Below are 21313 nucleotides of genomic sequence, written 5' to 3' on the forward strand. Positions count from 1 at the left end.
CTGACTCCATATCCAGGCAGTGGCCACCTGACCCCACCCTTGACCTTTCTGCAATTCTGCTCGAACTCTCCATAGTCTCCACCTCCTGCTCTGGGCTCTGCACCGTTTTCTTGACCTTGCCTAACTTTTCAGCAGTCTTTCTCACCCACTCTCACACTGAGCCTGCTGTCAACCCACTCGACTTCCCTTACCTGGAAGCCCTTGCTCACCTTTTAAAACGCAGCTCAGCTCGACTCACGGAGAAGTTAGGAGAGGAGTTAGGAGTTGCTCCACTTCCTGCTCTTCAGAGGACCCGAGTCTGGGTCCCAGCACACATGTCCTGTGCTCCCAGCCACCTGCAACTCTGGCTCCAGAGAATCACACGATCTCTCCCTCATGGACGCAGAGACCTTTAAGTGGCTTGTATTCCACAGGACTCCTTTCCTGGTGCTTCCCTAACATTCTGTCCAAGCCTTGCCTCGTGACCTAGGTTGCAATGTGGCTAACAGTTTCTGCCTTCTCCATTCTGGTTTGACGTTCTCAGAGACCAGACATTTTCATCGTTAACGTTGCCACTTGGCTCTAGGAGCAGCTCAGCGATGGGTTGTTGAGTAAAGGAGTGCTTTCTCTTCAGATATTTAAAACAAAAACAAAACAGGTCTTCTCTTAGAGCCCAAAGCAGTAAAAAGTAAAGAGTGTGAACCGGAACAGCCTATGTTAAACTTTTTTTAAATATATGTGTATTTGAGAATGAGTAGGCTTTACCGTATGTACCCTGCTATTTTGTTTCACAGCTCAGTAATGGCCTAAAGGCTTTGAAGCCAGACTCAACCTGGACCATTCTCCACTAGTGTGGCCTGTAGAGAAATATCCACAAAGCTTAGTTTCTTTGCTTCTGAGTCTTTTTCTTTAAAGATTTATTTATTTATTATATACAAGTACACTGTAGCTGTCTTCAGTCACACCAGAAGAGGGCATCAGATCCCATTACAGATGGTTGTGAGCCACCGTGTGGTTGCTGGGATTTGAACTCAGGACCTCTGGAAGAGCAGTCAGTGCTCTTCACCACTGAGCCATCTCTCCAGCCCAGTTTCTTTGCTTCTGAAAGGTGAAAAGAATTATATACATTGTTTGTGAAATGGCCTACACAGTAGCTATTACAGAGAAACAGTTCAATAATCGTGGGCCGTTATTTATACATCATATCCCTGGGGTCCATTTACAAGTAATAGAATTCCCGTTGTCATTGGAAGGGACACAGACTAATATTAAAGAGGTGGAGAATGAAAGTGTAGTAGTTATACTATATTAATGTTTCACTTTTTTAAGTTCAACAAAAAGGAATCAGTACCTAAAAGAAGCTAGCATTTCATATGGAGAAAACCTTCGGTGCGGGCCAAACGCTAGCCATTGAATGACTCCAGAGGAACTGGGCCCGAGAATGCTAATGCTGTGATTATAAGGCTTGGCAAGCACAGGAAGTGGAGGAGGGAGCTGGAATGTGAATCAAGTAAGTGTCATTAAGAAAAAGATTTGCCTGGAACGCTTCTTCCCGGCCCTTGAACTATTTGCAAAACAAACAGTGCTTGCTCCGGTTTTTTTTGTTTTTTTTTTTTTTTTTTCTCTATAAAGATAAGCCAGCCCAGATCCTTACCTCACATTTCTTTCTTGGGTGGGAGGAATTTCACACAAGCCAGGCAACTGAAGATAACCATCTGTCTCTAGATAGAAGTATCTTAACTACCAAAAGGATAAGGTCATCCAAGTATTTGGTGGTTTGGGACAAATTAATCATAATTAGCCCATGAGCAAATTTAATAATAAAACAGAAACTACATGTAGTTTTTAAGTGATAATATACCACCAGCATGTGGTATGTTTTATTTTCCTAAGTGGCTTATGCTCTGTCAGCGAGTCACAGGTTTTAGATTTCACACAGCAGAGGGTTTATGAATGTACACTGAACATTGAACTCTAGGAACATAGTGTGATTGCCCGGCTGTCTCCAGCTATGACTCAACCAGGTAACAATTGCAGCCTGGGCTTACTAGGAAAATAGGTCAATGGTTTGCCATGAGGCAGAGGTCAAAGTGGGGACAGAGAGGGATAGTGTGTGTGTCTATATTGTAAAAGTATATTGATTTGTATTTTCCTTGGGAGTCAAATCTCAAACATGTTCCTATGAAAAAGGGACACCTTAGCAGGTGTGGGTAGCTCACACCTTTAATCCCAGCACTCACAAAACAGGAGCAGCCAGATCTCTGAATTAGAGGCCAGCCAGAGCTACATAGCAAGCCCTGTTTCAAGAAATAAATCCCGATTTGAAACTTTCCAAACGAAAGTGCATTCCAGAACCAGGCAGTACGAGAAAGATCACTGAAAAGTGTAAGCTCAAAGACAAAAGTGCACAAATAAAAAGCATGACTCGAAATGTATATATAATTCATAGCAAAACTAAGACTACCATATCTAAAAAAGTAGAGTTCGGTTGATATTTATGATATGAAACTATGCAAAGCCATTTCTGTGTGAGCTGATTTGACTTTTTAACCAAAGGAAATAACGAGTGACTACTTTGGTGTTCTGGACCACTCGGTATAATGTGTTGGTTAATATTCTAGGAGTAAGTAATCGAGTCTTTCTTTCTTTAATATTTAACAACACTAGAAATGTGAAAAAGAAACTTGCGTTGTAGTAAATAGAAATGTTATAAATCAAAATATGAGCCAAGTACCTCTCTAAAATTTTAGAGAACCAAACGTGACAAGCCTAAAAAAAAAAACAAAGTAACTAACTTTTTGAAAATTAGAATATTAGTCATTGATCAGAGGAGAAAACACTTGTTTCACTTCAGGAGATATTTAAAACACGGTCGCCTTAAGAGACCAGCTATTACAGTTATCAGTGAAGATTTCCAAGTGCGTGGTGACAAACTGGACTGTAAAAATGTTACTGTTTCAGGAACTGCAAACTTGCAAACTTTGCCTACTAAATGTATACTTTCCCTCTAATCTTAGGGAGGCAGGAGATGGATGCCAGGCTGCCATTCCACTGCAACGTTGAGCGCCCCCCCCCCCCCCCGGTGCCCACACACACCTCTTGGAACCCAGGACGGAACCCAGGCCCTTGTGCTTGCTAGGCGAGCATTCGAGCTAAACCCCGGCCTTCTCTAACACTGGTTCTTATCCTTTATTGTCACACCTAATCTTTCCGCAGACTTCAGGCTAGAGATAAAAGGAGAGTAGAGCTTGAGAAGCCAGAAGCCTCTGCAAACACACCCGCTCTCAAGTTCTTCCTTCGTCCGGTTGTATCTATGAGCTGTCACTAAGAAAACTAATCCGGAACAGAAGCTGAGGAAAGGGAGGGGAGAGAGGAATGGAAGGAGGCAGGCGCGCCGGGAGGGGGTGGGGTGGGGTGTTAAGGCCTCTCCTCTGTCTCTTTACTTCAAAACACAGGAGGAATCGTCGACTGCTTTTAAAGTTATTTCGAAAATAATTTAATGTCCACAAAATAGCACATGTTAAAAGTTTTGAAATAAAAAGAACGAAGGGGAAAAGAGGTACGTTTACGGATGAGACACTCTTCCGCTTTATTCTGTTTGCCCAGGATCCTCCGGCTGGGGAGACAGGAAAAGGCTAGAGAGCTCACTCGGCAGGATGAGTTTCTCCCGCTGGATGCTGGATGCAAGATTTCGGGGAGCAGTCCAAGGTTGGGAGGAAGGACTTTTTTTGCTGAGATGGCTTCAGGATCCTTTTGCCTGAATTAGTTCTAATGAAACACTATCCTACCTCAGGTTGTTTCCTCTCCTTAATCCCTGGAGGAAATCCCTTTGCTTTTGAGAGATAAAAAGTTAGTAGAACAAAGAGACAGTCTGGGAAGCAGCCGGGCCTTCGCTATAGAATTTCACTGAAGCTTTTCCAAGCCCGGGGATAGAGCCGGAGGGCTGCACTGTTTATTCGTACACCTGGATTGAATATCAAGGTCTCTGAGATGAATCATTTAGAAACCTGGTGTTGGGGGGGGGGGTGCTTCTTCGGGACTCTCTAATAATGACTGTGTCAAAGGCAGAAATCACACAGAGAGTTCAAAGTGATTAAATCCCCTCTCTTCACCACTTTCATCGAGCGAGACTAGGGAGTCTTGTTTTTGGTGTGAGGTGAGACTGATGGGGACCGGGACTGTCAGCCTCCCCGGGTGGCATCCTCACACGGGGCAGCACCAGCCAGAGACTTTCATCAGTTTCGTTTTCAGCCTAAACCGTGATTAAGGCAAAAGGCGTAGAATTTGATGTGGCTCCAGATGTGAGCAGGAAAAAATACATTTTAAAAGGGGGCAGGACAGCGCTTGCCTAGCAGGCGCAAGGCCCTGGGTTCGATCCCCAGCTCCGGAAAAAACTAAAAAAAATAAAATAAAATAAAAGGGGGGGGGGGCAGGACGGCCCGATTCTTCGATTCTTGTTTCTAGTGACATTACCTTTCAGAGAGTACATCAAAGCTCAGCTCAGCCGCAGAGGGCCTTGTGGGGAAGTAATGGCACTGCTAATGTTAAAAAAAAAAAAAAAAAGGAGGGGGGGTTGGGGATTTAGCTCAGTGGTAGAGCACTTGCCTAGCAAGCGCAAGGCCCTGGGTTCGGTCCCCAGCTCCGGAAAAAAAAGGGCGGGGGGGGGGGGTCGGCGGTTAAAAGCACTGACTGCTCTTCCAGCGGTCCTGAGTTCAAATCCCAGCCTCCTGAGTTCAATTCCCAGCCACCACGAGGTAGCTTACAACCATCTGCAATGGGATGGAATACCCTCTTCTGGTGTATCTGAAGACAAGGATGTTCTCACATACAGAAAATAAATAAATCTTTAAAAAGAAGATGCGGCTGGGGATTTAGCTCAGTGGTAGAGCGCTTACCTAGGAAGCGCAAGGCCCTGGGTTCGGTCCCCAGCTCCGAAAAAAAGAACCAAAAAAAAAAAAACAAAACAAAAAGAAGATGCTAGAAATGTGAACCCCTGTACTGTATTGACTTTTAACAGAAGCATCAGGCACCAAGGAGCAACCTTCTTAATCTCCCTTCCCGACTCAGTCTCCCTTCCCTACACCCCCAAGCTGGACCAACCTAGCTGCTCTTAGCCTAGGTTGCAAACTCAACAGATTGACTTGGCCTCTAGAGTTTCCTTTTGGCTCTTTGTTTCTAAACGTGGCTGCTAAGACTTCAAAAAGTGTTTTACATCAGAAAGCTGAATCTCTGGCTTCTGGAGAGAAGTGGGAGGCCAGAGTGTTACCTGCCATATCTTGCTTAGAGCTTTGTTAGTATGAGGTAGTTGGTATCACAGGCCACACCTTCCAGTTCACCTGACCTACTTGTCTTGGAGACCACGCCTGCACTTTTGGTCTGAATCCAGACAGCGTGACTTGTGCTGGGAGGCCAAGCTGAGCTTTCACTACCTCACAGGGTTGAGAGTGCAGAGACTCTGTGTTTTAAGGAAATGGAAACCCAGCGAGTGTATCGAAAAGCGCCTTTGGGAGGCAACCTGAGAAAGACATTTTTCCTTGTATTTCCCCTAACTTTAATAATTGCATATTACGCTGGTATGCTGGTGCATGCCTGGGATGTCGGCATGCAGGAGACTGAAGCAGAAGGCTGGCCAGATCCTATGCCCTCTCTCCAAAAAAGAGCACCCATTCATGTTAATGATAAAACTTTATGTGGTGAGAAATTCTGAACACAGTCAAAGAGACACATGGCCCAGTCACCACGGTTCACTTCGTTTGCCACATACTCACTTCCCTGACTTCCCCGAGTCAGACTGGCCATGTGCCCTTGTGCTGGCTAATGAGGCATAAGGGGAAGTCTAGTCGGTCAAGGCTTTCAAGTCCCTCAGTCTTAAAGAGAGTTGTATAAAATGCCACACAGGAGAGTTAACAGATTTTCAACTGTGGTAGAAAACCAAGAACAAAATACTTGTGTTAATTTAAATATTATCCCCATGGATTAAATCCCCTGAGCTTTTCAATTACCTGCAGCTGTGTGTGTGTGCGCATTGAATATTGAATGAAAATAAAAAAAGAAAGAAAGGGAAATGACATGACTGCCCCTAGGTATGGTGGAAGAGAATGTTTATTATAGATAAGTGGGAGAGCAGGGACAGGGACATCTGGAGGAATCCAGAATGGACATGACCAAATTGAGCTGGGTCATGTGAGGAGGGAGGGGAAGGGAGGGGGGAAAGACAGGATCCAGGTACAGCAGCCAGAGGCCAAAGGTACAAAGAAAGAAAGAAAGAAAGAAAGAAAGAAAGAAAGAAAGAAAGAAAGAAAGAAAGAAAGAGAAGGAAGGAAGAAAGAAAGAGAAGGAAGGAAGAAAGAAAGAGAAGGAAGGAAGGAAGGAAGGAAGAAAGAAAGAAAGAAAGAAAGAAAGAAAGAGAGAGAGAAAGGAAAAAGGGTGGGTAACCAAAACATCTGGATTATATAGGGCAGAGCCTGTGGTGGAAGGGCAGCCTAGCCTCTGGGCTAGAAAGTTCAGGGTAGAGAGTAGGATATGGCAGCCAAGCCCAGTTACAAGTAGGGACTGAGGGATGCTGGGAGAACCTGACAGAAAATAACCTACTTTGATATGTTAAATAGGCAAGTCAGCAATTTGTCCTGTGTGTGTGTGTGTGTGTGTGTGTGTGTGTGTGTGTGTGTGTGTGTAAATGGTTGTAAATGGTTGTAAATGCAAACACATTAGCTATTAGTTCTACCAGTGCCCCCTCCATAACTTGAAACGAGAGCCAGACTTCCGACTATCTGCTCCACTGAAAAAGGCTAGTGAAAAAAAACAATAGGCGGCCACACTGCTTGCCCCCTATGACCGCGCTAATAATCATCCATTTTGTTGATTTCCCCAAGTTTTGGTCTAACCGCTGAGGCTGACCGAATAGCGAAGTCTTTATTGTGATCCTTCTCAAAATGGGAACGGATGTGTTCCATTTTACAGGCGTTCCTCTGGAGAGCAGGACACTCAGCTCAAGCTCACCTTCGTTGGTGGTGCTGCAGAGGGGAGACAAACTGAGAAATGTGTACTGGGAAGGACCAGCATGTGGTAGGGATGAAGACACTGAACGTCACCTCCTAAAGCTGGGCTACATGACGTAGACCAGAAGGGCAGAAGACTGGGAGGTTCTGACAACTGTTAGACTCTGGTGGCTGAAGGACTCAGGATGCATTTGGCTTACACCAGTGAAAGCTGGACGTTTTAAAGGATACACGTAACGCTAGGAAAGCAAGAGCTGAGCTATGTCAGCCCAGGAAGGTGATGGGAGCGGGTTAGAAAAGTAATGAGTTGTGGTCTAGGCAGAACTTCCTGAATCTAAAACCAGGATCAAGTGTAGGAACTCTTCAGAATAATGGCAGTCATCAAAGTTGCAGGTCGTGGGGTCTGACCACTCGTGACAAGCTTTGGCCAGAGACAGGCTTTAAGAGGTCACCAGTACTCAAAGGCGACCTCAAAAGTTTCTCATCCAATTCATTCTAGGTCCCACTTATCGATCATGTTTTAAATTTGGGTGTTGAAAAACCTTGTGTTAAAAAGGTACGAGAGGGGAGAGGGGAAATGGCTCACGCTGTGAAGTGTTTGCTGTGTAAACCTGAGGGTCTTGAGTTCAGCTGCAAGAGTCCACATTTAAGAAAACAAGCAAAAGAAACCAGCCGGGCATGGTGGCAAGTTCCTCTAATTGCAGTGCTGGGGAGGGAGGCAGAGACTGAAGGATCTGTGGAGTTTGCTGGCCAACCAGGCTAATAGATAAACTGCAGGCCTCCAATTAACTGGATCTCAACAAACAAGGTAAATGGTAGACAGCTCCCTAAGCATGATATCTAAGATGGATTAACCTCTAGTCTGCACAAGCTCCTGTATACACACACACACACACACACACACACACACACACACACTCACGGCAGGGGGTGGAGGGGGTCCCGACATACAATTAGACACCTGCCCTCCCCAAGTCTAGAAATTCCTGAACCTCTTGACTGAGCCCTAGAATCTCTCATCCACTTCCACGCAGGAGAAATGGCCCATGTTCAAGGCCAGCTAATCTAGAAAAGCGCTATTCTTGTGATATTAATATTGCCTGTTTCCCAGGAAAAGAGGGAACATTTGACTTGAATTAATTTCTGCTTACTGCTAAGATCAAACCCCAGAGCTCCGATGTGATCACAGCCTGGCTGACCCCTGCAAAGTTACAAATCTTGAAGTTGGCCAAGTAGCCCTTGGAAACCAATGCCAATGTCATAAGGATGGCATTGTTCAGTTCTCAGCACTTTGTGGTGACCTGTCCTGAGAAGGATTTTACTTCAAAATTAGGAGGCGAAAGGTTAAGACTACGGCTTCAGGAAAATAACCTTTGGAATCCAAGCTTCAGGGAGGGAACTGGGAGTAAATGTGGTTCCTTTCAGAAGAGCCCCGAATGTAGGTCAGCATTAAATGGTGCTCGCCAAAGCCAGAGTTTACAGGAAACCTGGGTGGGGCTAGAGAAAGGAATATCCAAATGCGTGAAGAGAGTGAGTAAGAGAGGGAGGGGCTGTTAGTGCTTCTTGTTGGGTTTCCGTCTCCTTTTCTTTCCCTTTGCGGTCCCTTTGCGGCGCTGGAGCGGAATCCCAGGACGCCCACATGCTACACAACTCTTTATCGTTAAGGCACATCTCCTAAGTGCTTGGCTTCTTTTCATTGCCCTGCCGAAGCGGTCAGCCCCTGTTCTCCACCCTCCACCCCAGAAGAGGAAAGGATTATTCTCAAGAAACCACTTCCACGCCCCAGACCACGTTGTCAAGAGACAACGGTTCAGAGCTCCCTGGCTCCACGTCCAGATTCTGAGGATCTTCTAAAGGCCATGCTACCCACTCGCCCATCGTGAAGTATACGATTGGGTCCCTGGAGGCCACTGGAACGAGCCCAGAGGAGCTCAAGCTAGCGGGGCGTTCCTATGTCCCTCTATCAGGTGATTACACCTGAGATACTCTAAGTGGAATACAATAAATGTGGTCTAGGACTAGCTGTGAAGGGAGAAGCTGCTCACAGTACAGGCCATTGGTGCCTATAGTCTCAGGAGGAAAGGTTATCCTCTGCAAATAAAGTGTGCACATGGCGCGCAGCACACACGCAGGGCTGAGGGCGACTTGTAAGGGTCCGCGGTATTGTAGCGGTGAATTAGTTAAATGCTTTATGCTACGGATGGTCACACGTGTTCACCCACCCAAGAGCTCTCTGGATTCTCGAATGAAAACACACACACACACACACACACACACACACACACACACACACACACACACTTTTGATATGCTAGCACTTCTAATCTTTCCCTGGTCTTTCCCTGGTCTAGCATATACTCCCCTCCCATATTCTGGACTTAACATCCTTTAAAATCTATATTCCATCTCTGACATTCCAGACCGAGGCCACTGGGGCCGCTTACCGGAATTCTTCACCACCCCCCCCCCCCCCCCCCGGAGCTGGGGACCAAACCCAGGGCCTTGTGCTCGCTAGGCAAGCGCTCTACCACTGAGCTAAATCCCCAACCCCGCTTACATTCTTACATAGCTGGTCCTACCCGTTGGCCTTTGGCTCTTTTTTGATCAATCAAGACCAATTGGGGACAGGGACCTTCTCTTTGGACATGCAGATTCATGGGGCCAATCAAGACAAAGCAGTAGAACCAATTCCCAACACAGTGTGATCTGGGGATTGAAGTCAGGTCATTGACCTTGGTAAACAACTTTACCCTCTGAGCCATCTCACTGGCCCCCAAATTGGCTATTTTAAAGCTGTTTTCAAACATTTGTGGCTTATAAACTCCACCACCAGGAGCCAATTGTAAAGTGAAGCATTATAGAGACGTATTTAACCCAGGACTTACCAGAGGTTTCCCGTTTCTTCATGAAATACATGACTATTTTTTAGGAGCAGAGTTTGGAATGCCACGTGAGATTGTCATCATTATTCTTTCCTGGGAAAAGCAGCAAGAGATCCTGGGATTAGAGAAGAAAGCAAGGACAGGAAGTAGAATTTCCTTTCTCCCAGAGATCCTGAGCTCTGGTCCTTAGGAGGCTGGCTTGGAGGGTGTGGCCTGCCATGCTGGCACACACACACTGCCATTCCTCCAGGACCACAGCCTGGCTCAGCAAGATCTGAAGATGGATAGGGTACATAGGGGTGTCTGAGATGTTGGTGTTACCCTATAATCTACTCGGCTATACTTCTGAGCAGGTCTGTCTCCATGGAGTTTATGTGGTGGGTTTTAGGAGCACAGTGAGCACACGCTTTTCATCACTAGTTGAGTCACTAATTACTCATATTTAAGACACGGTTAATAGCCGGTGAATTAATAAATCACACACCTTTGACCCCAACACTTGGGAGGCAGAGGTAGGCAGATCTCTGAGTTCTAGGCCAGCCTGATCTACAAAGTAAGTTCCAGGACAGCCAGGGTGACACAGATAAACCCTGGCTTGGAAAATAAAACAAAAGCAAAAGATAGACACTTAATATCTTGGTGGTGGAGGTGCCTGCCTTTGATCCCAGCACTTAGCAGGCAGAGGTAACCAATTTTCTAAGTTCAAGGCCAGGCTGATCTATAAAGAGAGTTCCAAGACAGCCAGGGCTATGAGATACCTTGCTTCAAAAAACCAAACCAAACTAAACCAAACAAAAATACACTTAATAGTTTTACTCCCTTTTCCTTCTATTTTTAAATTCCAAACTTACAAAAAAAAATGGAAAATAATACAAAGGATTGCTGTATACCTTTACCCAAGGCTAAGGTTTTGTCACCATTGATCATCATTAAGGATCTGTCAGTCATCATCTTCCTGAGACCTGGTGCTTCAGGTCATTGGAACTGTCAGTACGAATTTCTAATTGACAAGGACATTCTAAGTAACCACAATTCAGTTATGAAAGCAAAAAGTTCAGGCTCGGGCTAGGAAAAAATGGCTCAGTGGTTAAGAGCACTGACTGCTCTTCCAGAGGTCCTGAGTTCAATTCCTAGCAACCACATGATGGCTCACAACCATCTGTAAAGGGATCGATCATACTCATATACAAAAAATAAATAAATAAATCTTTTTAAAAAAGTTCAAGATCGATGTTGAATAGCTTTTCCACTGACATAGTAAATGGAATTGAACCACATTTTTAATAATAAAAGAAAAGAAAAGAAAAAAAAGGCAGGTTTAGGGAGCCACTCTCAGAGTGGCTTCATGGACCTCTCAGGAGGGGGGGTCAGTGAAGTTGCAAGCTGGGCTGGGGTAGGGGCTTCTTAAAGGTGAGTGGATGGGGTGGAGTTGTGACGTGATTCTGAGGTACTCAGGTTATAGCCTTATTTGGTGAGGTTAGGGCCCCGTAGGTGGGTCTTAGGTCCAGCGGTCACTTTGGAATCCGGAGCTAGGAGCTGGCTTTGTCCAGTGTTTTGTGAGGCTTTTGCAAGCATGAGTTCCTGGTCAGAAGATATCGCAGGGACCTCTTAGCCTAGGCTATCTTGCCTTTGTCCCAAAACCTCTAGCCTCACAGATGCGGCTCTGTTAGAATGCCTGAGGCACATCAACCAGGTGTGGTGCCTGCCTTAATTATCCTAGCAACAGGAGAGGCAGAGGCATGAGAGCTCAGGGTTTAACCACTACAAAGTGAGCTAAAGGTCAACAGCAAGTCAAGGAGAGCAGGAAGTCGATACTTGTGCGGTATCACCATGTAGCCGGCCCATTTCATTCAGATTCACCTACTGGTGTGGGACACACAGAAAAATGAGCTTCCCTTCTGTTTCTGGGATGCAGTCTGAGACTCCGTGTTACATTTGCTCGTGATGTCTCCTCAGCCTGCAATGTTTCTCCTTTCATGACCTCTGTACTTCCTAAGATTTGACCCACTGGTTTGTAGAATTTGGGTTTGTGTGATATGTCCCTTTGATAGATGCTTTGGCCAAGTATGTGGTAAATGTCACATGTTTCTTCAGAATGTCACTTCAGAAAGGCAGGGTCACTTTTCCTCTCTCAACCAAACCAAGTAGATAAGCTTAACACAATAGAGTTTAAATGTCACGATTTCAGTATAATAGTCATCGTCGCTCCAGCCCTGTAAAGGAACAATAACAACAAAAATACGCCCCAAGAAAGTACAGTACTGAAGTGACCAGATTTCCTCAGCGTAATAATTTCCTTGATTAAGAGTGGGAAGAAAAATACGATTTTTTTTTCTCTCCTAAAAGAAAAGGGTGTGTTATGACACATTCAGGAGGTAGCGCGTTTGCTGTTAAATTTTATAATGCTGTTGTGCAATCTTGAAGTCTACTCTGGGCCATGTTTCCACTGACTCTTCTCATGGCCCTTGATCTACCCTGCTTATTACAGCAATACCTAACCCTAACCCTAACCCTAGAGGAGGTTTAACTTCAGATGTGCCCGATGAAATCCAAACATTAGTAGCAGTTAAGAGGAGATCGGGGAGGTGTGGTGCTTTAACTGTGAGTTCTGGGGGAGCTGTTTCCAATGGAAGTGGCTAACCAGAAGCAACCCTATGGTCTCCTACAGACGCCTAAGGCCCTGTGGAAGGGGCCACACCAGACACAATAAAGTGGAGCCTCGGGAACCAACTGATTTAAAAGTGAGACAGTTGAAGGCCATCTAAAGCAAAGTTGGAGGTGACTTTTATTTAAAACTTAAATTATGAAACAATGTAAAGAATCAATAAAGGCAAAATTCCTTGTGGTTTTTATATCACTTATCATTTATTTGTTTAGAGAATCATTGTTTTATGCTTTTTGTTTTCGTTTTTGTTCTTTGAAAAGGGAGGGGTGTGTTTTTTCAAGACAGTGTTTCTCTGTATAGCCCAGGCTGTCCTGGAATTCACTCTGTACACCAGACTGGTCTTGAACTAAGAGATCTGCCTGCCTCTGCCTTCTGGGATTAAAGGTGTGAGCCACCACTGACCAGCTCATTTTTGTTGTTTTAAGGCAGAGTCTCATAGTCTCAAGGTAAGCTTCAACTTTTCTATGTAACCCCTAATCCTCTTACCTCTGCCTCTCTAATGTTGGAGTTAAAAGCATATCCTACAAACAATTCATACACTGTGGACACAATGTCTACACACTGTACTCATGTGCAATGACTGGCCAATAGAAAGTTATAATGTGGGCTGGAAAGATGGCCCAGTGGTTATGAGCACTGACTGCTCCTCCAGAGGTCCTGAGTTCACATCCCAGCAACCACATGATGGCTCACAACCAAATGTAATGGGATCAGATGCACTCTTCTGGTGTGTCTGAAGACAGCTACAGTGTACTTATATATAATAAATAATTTTTAAAAAGAAAGTTATAATGGTCTTTCTAGTAAATTTTAGTAGTTCCTCTAATAGATAAGTAGGTGTGATTTGATTAAAAGCAGTTGGGTGTTGAAATTCAACTTATGCCTTCAATAATAAACAAACCCAGAAGCAAATGTCAGCAAAAGCCAGGCCCTGGCAGTCACGGTTGCCAATCGCTCTATCCTGGCCACTAATCACGTTTTCCCACATCTTCCAGCAAAAGCCCAGTGAGAACTAGACCCTTTCCATACTCACCACAGGATTTACAGGCAATATTGAGTTGGATCTAGAAAAAGGAAGATCTATAGAGTCCAGGAACCCAGGCTTAAGAGCCACCAGACCTGAGTGGTCATGGAGTGCCAGGCTCAGCCAGTTCCTAGTATTGTCCCTGAGGGGGCTTTGCCCCGCCCTCTGCCAAAGCACCCTATCTAAGATTCTCTTTACTACTGCTACCTTCAGGAGTTGGGTCCTGTAAGTCTGTTCCATATGCTAAAATAATCTAATGAGAAAGCCGATTTTGAGTTGAGCTCCTTATGTATTAATGAATCATGCCTTGAGTTGATAATTAGAGGGAATGCCAAAACACAGGAGGGAGATATGGGCTATTTAATTTTATTTCTAAAATGGATTAAAAACAGAATACACAAATGAAAAATAAAAAGCTTCTAGACTGGAAGGCTGAGATAGCATTTCAGTCTCCTTTATTTGGGTTTGTGCTTTGATTATTCAAGATCTCTTTATGTAGCCCTGTCTGTCCTGGAACTCTCTATGTAGGCTGGCCTTGAACTCATAGAGATCCACCTGCCTTTGCCTCCTGAATGCTGGTATCAAAGGTGTGTGGCACCACTGTGTCCAGTTCACCTTCTTGAATGCACAAACCAAATACAAAATTTTACACACATGCATGTACTCGTGTGAGCACACACACACACACACACACACACACACACACACACGCACACACACGCACACCCACGCACCCATTTACCCATTCCAACTAATAAGTTAGTATTACGGGCAGAAAACTAATAATACTGATGATATGAATTATTTCTCTAAATCCAGAGATGGTTTCTAAGAGTTCTTTATAATACCAATGTATTTTCACGTCTATTTGCAAAATCTTTGCTTCCTTGATCTACTAGATACGGTTAGTGTAGGAAAAATACCTGAACAAGGTGTATGAGAAAGAGTTACTTTTGGCTTTTGAGACAGAGTCTCCCTCTTTAGCCCACATTGACTTCAGAGTTATGGTAACCCTCCTTTAATCCCAGCATTCAGGAGGCAGGGGCAGGCAGATCTTTGAGTTTGTGGTCAGTCTGGTCTACAGAGTGAGTTCCAGGACAGCTATGGCTACCCAGAGAGAAGAAAACAAAACAAACCAAAACAAACAAACAAAAAGAAAAAAACGTTTCTTTTTCTTCAAAGCATATGGTCACTTTTCTCTCCTTTTCTTTCCCACTGAAGATTTTGCCAGGCAAGTGCTCTACCACTGAGCTTCAGCCCCACACCCTTTTGAGTGTTTGAGGCAGGTTTTACTAGGGTGTGCTGACTGGCCTTACATTCACTCTACAGCTACGACGAGCCTTGAAGTTGTCATTCTTGCCTCTGCCTCCCCGGTGGCTGGGATTACAGACTCATGACCACAACTTTCTACGTTGTTAATATGCCAGTGCACGTGGTGGGGAGCCTGCCTGATGAATTAACCGATTGCTACAGTCAATTGTTCCAAACCTATCCTCCTGTGAAAAGAAGCTGCAGTGAACAACTTGGCAAAGAGTCTTGATTATTTCCTTAAGAAAAATTCCCAGATGAGCAATGCCAAGTACGAGTTCATACGTATTTTTCTTTCTTTCTTTTTCTTTTCACTTGGGAAACTGAGCATCCCCCTCGGTATCTTCCCGGGCCGACTTCAGCTATTCCGTCTGTTCACTTGGAGCGCTGTGGTGTTTGCCATGGGCTTTGTGTTTTTCAGTCTCATCTTTCATCTTGACTACATATTTTAAACATTTTGTAAACTTGAACCTTCATTTTTTTCCTCAGGAAGAAAAACCACAGAGATCTATGAGGTGCTAACAAAGATCAAGGCCTGTAGGCCTTCTGCAAACAAAGCTCGAAGGCCTTGCATCTCTGCTGGGCACACATAAGTGTCCCTAAGTGCGGCTTTGTTAAATTAGCTTGGAGATGAGTAAGGTTTGCTCAAGGTTCAAGGTAGTGCTATAATAATAAACTTTATGTATGTATTCAAGCAAGGGCTACAGAAATGGCTTAACAGTTAAGAAGGGCTGCTCTTTCAGAGGGTCCAGAGTTCAATTCCCATCATCCACATGGCAGATCCACATGGCAGTTGTCTGAAATTCCAGTTCTAAGGGATCCAAGACATGCTCACACAGATGTACGTGTAGGCAAAACACCAATGCATGTGAAATAAAATAAATACTTAAAAAAAATCATGTTTAAAAAAAAACCAAAAACCTTCAAATAAAAATCCCTGAAGTCTTCCCATCTCAGTGAACTCCTTAATAATTAAAATAAACATTCTGAAGCTGAAGAGCCTTACAGTGGATTTTACTCTTTCACCACCAAAAATGAAAACTCCACAATAGACTTAGAACTAGAAAAACAATTCTCGTTATATCCTTGGGCATGCTCAATTCCTACACTCAGTCTTCTTCATTCACTAACATTTAGCATTTATTATTTATTTGTTTGTTTATTTTTGTATTTTCAGACAGAATTTCTCTGTGAAACCCTGGCTATTCTGGATCTCCCTTCAGAGACTAGGCTGGCCTCGGACTCACAGAGGTCTACCTGCCTCTGGCTCCAGAGTTCTGGGGTTAAAGGCATATGCTACCACTGCCTGGCTTACACTGAGTCTTTCTCATTCTCTTTATCACACCCATGGGTATATTGCGTACACACACACACACACACACACACACACACACATATTTGGCTAGTTTCTACATATGATAGAAAAATGTGAATTTTTTTGAGACAGTGTGAACTCATTCTGTGTTATATGTTCTAAGTTCATCCATTCTCTGGAGGGGGTTGGTCTGGTGCTGCTATGTATCCAAATGCTAAATACTGGACCCCAAGATCTGGTAGCCCAGATGAGGCTATGGAAACCTTGTCCCCACCCCATCCCCAAGTTATCCCTGATTGGTTAATAAAGACGATGCAGCCTGAACTGGACAGAAGAGAGGGGGCAGAGCAAAGGTTCTGGGGCTTGGGGCCTGAGGTTGCACAGAACGTGGCAATAGAAAAAAGTCCAGCAAGACTGATACTATTCGTATTTGGGAAATATTACTTGATTCTTGAGTTACCAGTGTCCTTTCAAACTTTGGACTCAAGTGGCTAATTCACTCTCTGCCAGGGTCTTGGCTCTGGGTCCATCAGTCTGAACTGTTACACAGGTAAACCATCTTCTGTTTCTCATGCCTTCTTTGATTGCAAGCTTCTTAGTGTAGGGAAGCTCATCATGCTGGTCTTTATATCTCAAACCCACTAAGGATGTGGTGGGCATTTAATTATATTCTTTTAAAAAGTATATGCCATAGACCATTAGAAATAGGTACACTCATCCTACCAAACCAGTCTGGCCTTGTGACCTTGGGCAGGTCACATTTCCACCCTTTTTGCTTTGTGATTTGAGAAGTCTGTCTGCAGGACGCATCTCTCCCAACAATTTCAAGTCTTCCCAAACTTTCCCTGTTTGGTGTTTGAAGATATCAATGAAACCCCTGCAATAGCGCTGGCATTTTGCAAAAGATTAAAGGAGTATTTCTAACAAAGCCATAAAGTTATCTGTAAACTCCACCCTTGGCTGGGTAAACACTTTGAACTTGGACTTGTCCACGACCGTGCTTTAAAAGGCATTCAGAAGGTGCTCTCCCTAGTGATGTTCCTCTGGTTGAGAAATTCAGGCCTGGTCCTGTAATTATCTCAACATATGTTAGGAAATAACCCTTCCTGCTTCTGGTTCCAAAGGTGGAACCTTCTGTCTTCAAAGGTGGGAAAGGCCACTGAAGTCTGGAAAGGCATTTTAGGTGTTCTTGACATCCCATAATGTGACGGAGAGGGAGCAAAAGTTGAGAAAGACTGCAGCAGTTCACTGAAGGTACAGAAATGAGTATGAATTGAACACCTACCTATTCAAAGCAATCCCACCAGAAAACCATCATGGCTGCCAAGGTCTTTGATGAGTTCTCCAGAACCTTCCAGAAAGGAAAACATGAACAAGGAACTACCTTGAGTGAATTAAATAGTAACTATCAACACAGTCAGGGCATGATACTTTCCCCAAGTACTCACATGCTTCTAAGATTTTTGGAAGTGTTTGCTTGGCCTGGTTAATAACGGTAAGAAATCACTGCTTGTCCTCTCAGACTTCAGTGATGCAGCCTTGGGCTTAAGTACCTTCTGCTCAAGCTTCTCATCATGGGGTATCTGCTCAGTAGGATACCGCCAAGGTTTGGAAACAAGTAGGGGTGTTTAAAGCAGGTCAGTAGCGTCCTTCTCACAGTACAGTATTATTTAGGTTTTTCTTTGGCTTATAAGAAATAAAGTTCCCATGTTTGCTATTTGAGAGTTCTAAAAGCATTGGACTCAATGACCAGACTTTCCTACTTGGCTGTCTGGCTTTCAGCTCTAGGTTTTTCATGTCTTCTTTCCAAAGACAGGTTCCACCACCACTGTCTCTAGGGAACAGACGAGGCAGAAAGTAACGTCTCTCTCTGTCTCTCTGTCTCTCTGTGTCTCTCTCTGTGTGCATGTGTATGCAAATGTATGTGTGATTTTAAAGTTACAACTTTGAAGTGACTATATTGGAACAGCTGAGCTCAAAATTCGCCCAGTGTTGGTTTCTGTCTTTTTGTATTGTTTGAATCCTCCCCGTTTTTCTAGTTCTCTTCCCTGCCCCAACTCCTGAGCCCAGGCTTGGGGGAAGACACTTGGGACTGAAGTGAGCAGGAACAATGACAGTTCAGCAGCAGTGAGATATCTGGAGTCTGTTTAACTCTTACTTAGGTGCCAGGAAATAAAAGGCCCAGAAAGGTACACACATGTCTGAGCTTTCATTTCAGGAGCCCAGCCTCCTCTCTCGGAAGCAGAGAGACTCGGCGGGACTCTGAAAGGCTCCAACCGCACTGTCTGTGGCTGACAATGTCTTTCCATCTTTAAAGTCAGATGAATCCAGGCAAGACAGTGACTCACCCGCAACGTTGGTTGGCAATGTTAAGTAGCATATCAATAAACTACATCCACCACACTCATTTCCAAACCTTAATTTAAAAAAATTATTACTTCCTGTCTGTATGACTAGGACTCATACTCTATACTTACTTGGTGTGTTTACTGCCCAATGAAATATTAATAGAAATATTATATAAGTAAGTGGGGTTTAAAATTCAAAGTGTAAATCATCATAACAAAGGCTAAAGGTCAAAAAGAGTAGAAAGACTGTGTGTGAGGACTTGTAGAATTTTTGTGTGAGCTCAGGATGGTTTTTCCACTCGGGCACACGCGTGTGTGTGAGTCAGAACTTCACGAGGTCTCTGCTCCACCTGACAGCTGATCGGAGGTTTGCAGCTGAAAGCATCATACATTTTTCCATGGTCTTCTAGAATCTCGAGGGCAATGGTGGGCAATATAGCTGGAGATGGGTCAGCGAGCTGGCAGAGTTCTTCTCGGAATGACACGACAGACATACTCCTTGAAAAGTCACTCGGGACTGGAATAGGTACAGAGAGAAAAAGACAGGAAAACAAAAACAAAGTCCGTGGGAGAGTTCGTTTAATTCAACTGTAGGAAAAGACAGCCACAATTAGAGTCACTGTCATAAAGCGAAAAGTTCCAGAAGCCAACACAACATAGCCTCCTCCAGTTCATCCGGCTTGCAGCCAACCTACACCGCTCGGGACAGAGTCCATCTTCCTATTCCCACCTAATTTCACCTGCCCAATGCTTCCTCTTCCCAGAAAACTCAGCTTTGGCATCAGTCTTTCCAGGAAGCCTTCTGACGCCCCGGAGTATGACTACCTTCCACATGCCTGTCTTGACCTTTGCCCTTGCTGTATTTTATTAGGCTCCTTCCCCTATGAACTGTGACCTCCGTGAGGGCAGTGACTGGAATTTACTTATGTAGCCTCAGAACCAAGTCCAGTGCCAGGCACAAGTAAATATGCAGTCCGAGTGAGCTCGGAGTTGACAGATAACTGGTGATGGTCTGGTGTGACAGCGACCGGTCGATGAGGTCACAGGAAAAGATGAGTTGGGAGTTGTAAAGACTGAAAGTAGAACTAATAGGGTTGGTGGGGAAGGGCTGAGGATATCATTTATAGATGTTAGGGTCTGCACTGGCTGGCCTAACACGTAGTGTGGGGGATTAGGGACAAATAGGGTTGATAACAGGAAGATAGATAACTGAAGCTCTGGGTCTGCATACCCAGAGCACATAATTCTCCCAACTGCTGCTGGGAGGGAAAGCTGATGGCCACTGGTGCTCTGACCAGATTCCACCCAGACAGTCTCTCCTTGGCGTTTTAAAATCCCACCGTTTCCGTTTCGTGCAGGACTTCCTCCACTTCCTGTCTGCAATCTATACACACATCACAGTGGCGGCTGTGGGTCATTTCCATAAACTGCAGTAAACCCACACCCACGGAGGCGGTCCACAGCAACTCAGTTCAAGTGTTTCCTGGGAGATACAGCTCCCTGGTCCTCAAGCAACTTCCCTGTGACCTGAGCATCACGCCCTGCGTTTTTTCGGGTCCCGTGAAGAGCTCTCACTTGAGGCCTGCACTGGCAGGAAAGGGAAATGAACAGGTCATTAAACAGAACACACTGTACCTTTTTAAACATTAACCATTGTTCAGGTCTGAGGTCCTGGCTGCTGAAGGCAGTAAGGGAAATCAAGAATTCTGTGCCAGAACTCTTACCTATGGAAAATTTTAAGAGTTCCCTAGTCTGCTGTGGCGCTTAAAATTATATCAAATCAGATCAAAATGTACAGGCAGCTGTTTGGTTTTTGGTTTTTTTTTTCCTTCCTTCCAGAAATAGGCAAGTAGCAAGCCTCTCTTAGCTCTTACCTGGAAATGGCTCTGTCTGACCCAAGCTATACAGAAGAGCAAAGTCATTCTGCCTGACAACATCTAAGGTGCGATGGCATTGTACTCGTAGAATCGACTCCAGGAGTTTCCATTCTTATGAACTAGAGGGAATCTGACAGTCTTCGCTATGTGTTGGCAGAGTGACTTTTTTAATTTATGAGGAGCTTTTCGTTGCTCTCTTGACATTATTTTCCTGTGAATGGGAATCATGGAAAACACATTTCGATGATCCTACCAGCAATGATCCGGCTCTACTCATCTACATGTTGTTGTTAGGTCCGTACGAGGTAGCAAACACAGTGAAAATGATTTTTGTACATTAGCTCCCAGGGCCTGGAACTGCCTTCTAGAAGGTCAATCAAACTATATGAATTGCTACAATTGGTGGCAGCGTGCCTAAGTTCAGGTCCTGTATCTGATTCACTGGGTATCTCTGTACCCAGCATATATGAAACTGTAGACGTTACAGTTGGTTCTTCCTCCCAGCCCCAGAAATAAAATTTATTTACAGATATCTTGACCACATAGCTAGGCTCTTGGCCAGATCATAACTAAAGATAACGCATTTATTTTAACCTATGCTCTGCCTCGTGGCTGGTTACCTATGCTCAGGTATCATGCGTCCGTCCTGTTACATCTTCCTGGCAAGTCTCCCCATGCCTCATTTTGTCCCAGAATTCATCATTCTTTCTCCTCCCAATGCCCCAGCTCTACTTCCTGCCTAAGCCATAAGCTGTATAGGCTTTTTAATTGACAGATGATGCATCCATTTAATACACATTCTCTCTACATGAAACACTAAACACTATTGTCTCATATACATAGAAACAATTTGACATGAACAAAACCATGCTATTTCCAGGATTGTTATCAGTGGCTGGGGCCTGGTGTTTCCAATT

Source organism: Rattus norvegicus, chromosome 7, assembly GCF_036323735.1.
Source record: "Rattus norvegicus strain BN/NHsdMcwi chromosome 7, GRCr8, whole genome shotgun sequence".
NCBI classification, from domain to species: Eukaryota; Metazoa; Chordata; class Mammalia; order Rodentia; family Muridae; genus Rattus; species Rattus norvegicus.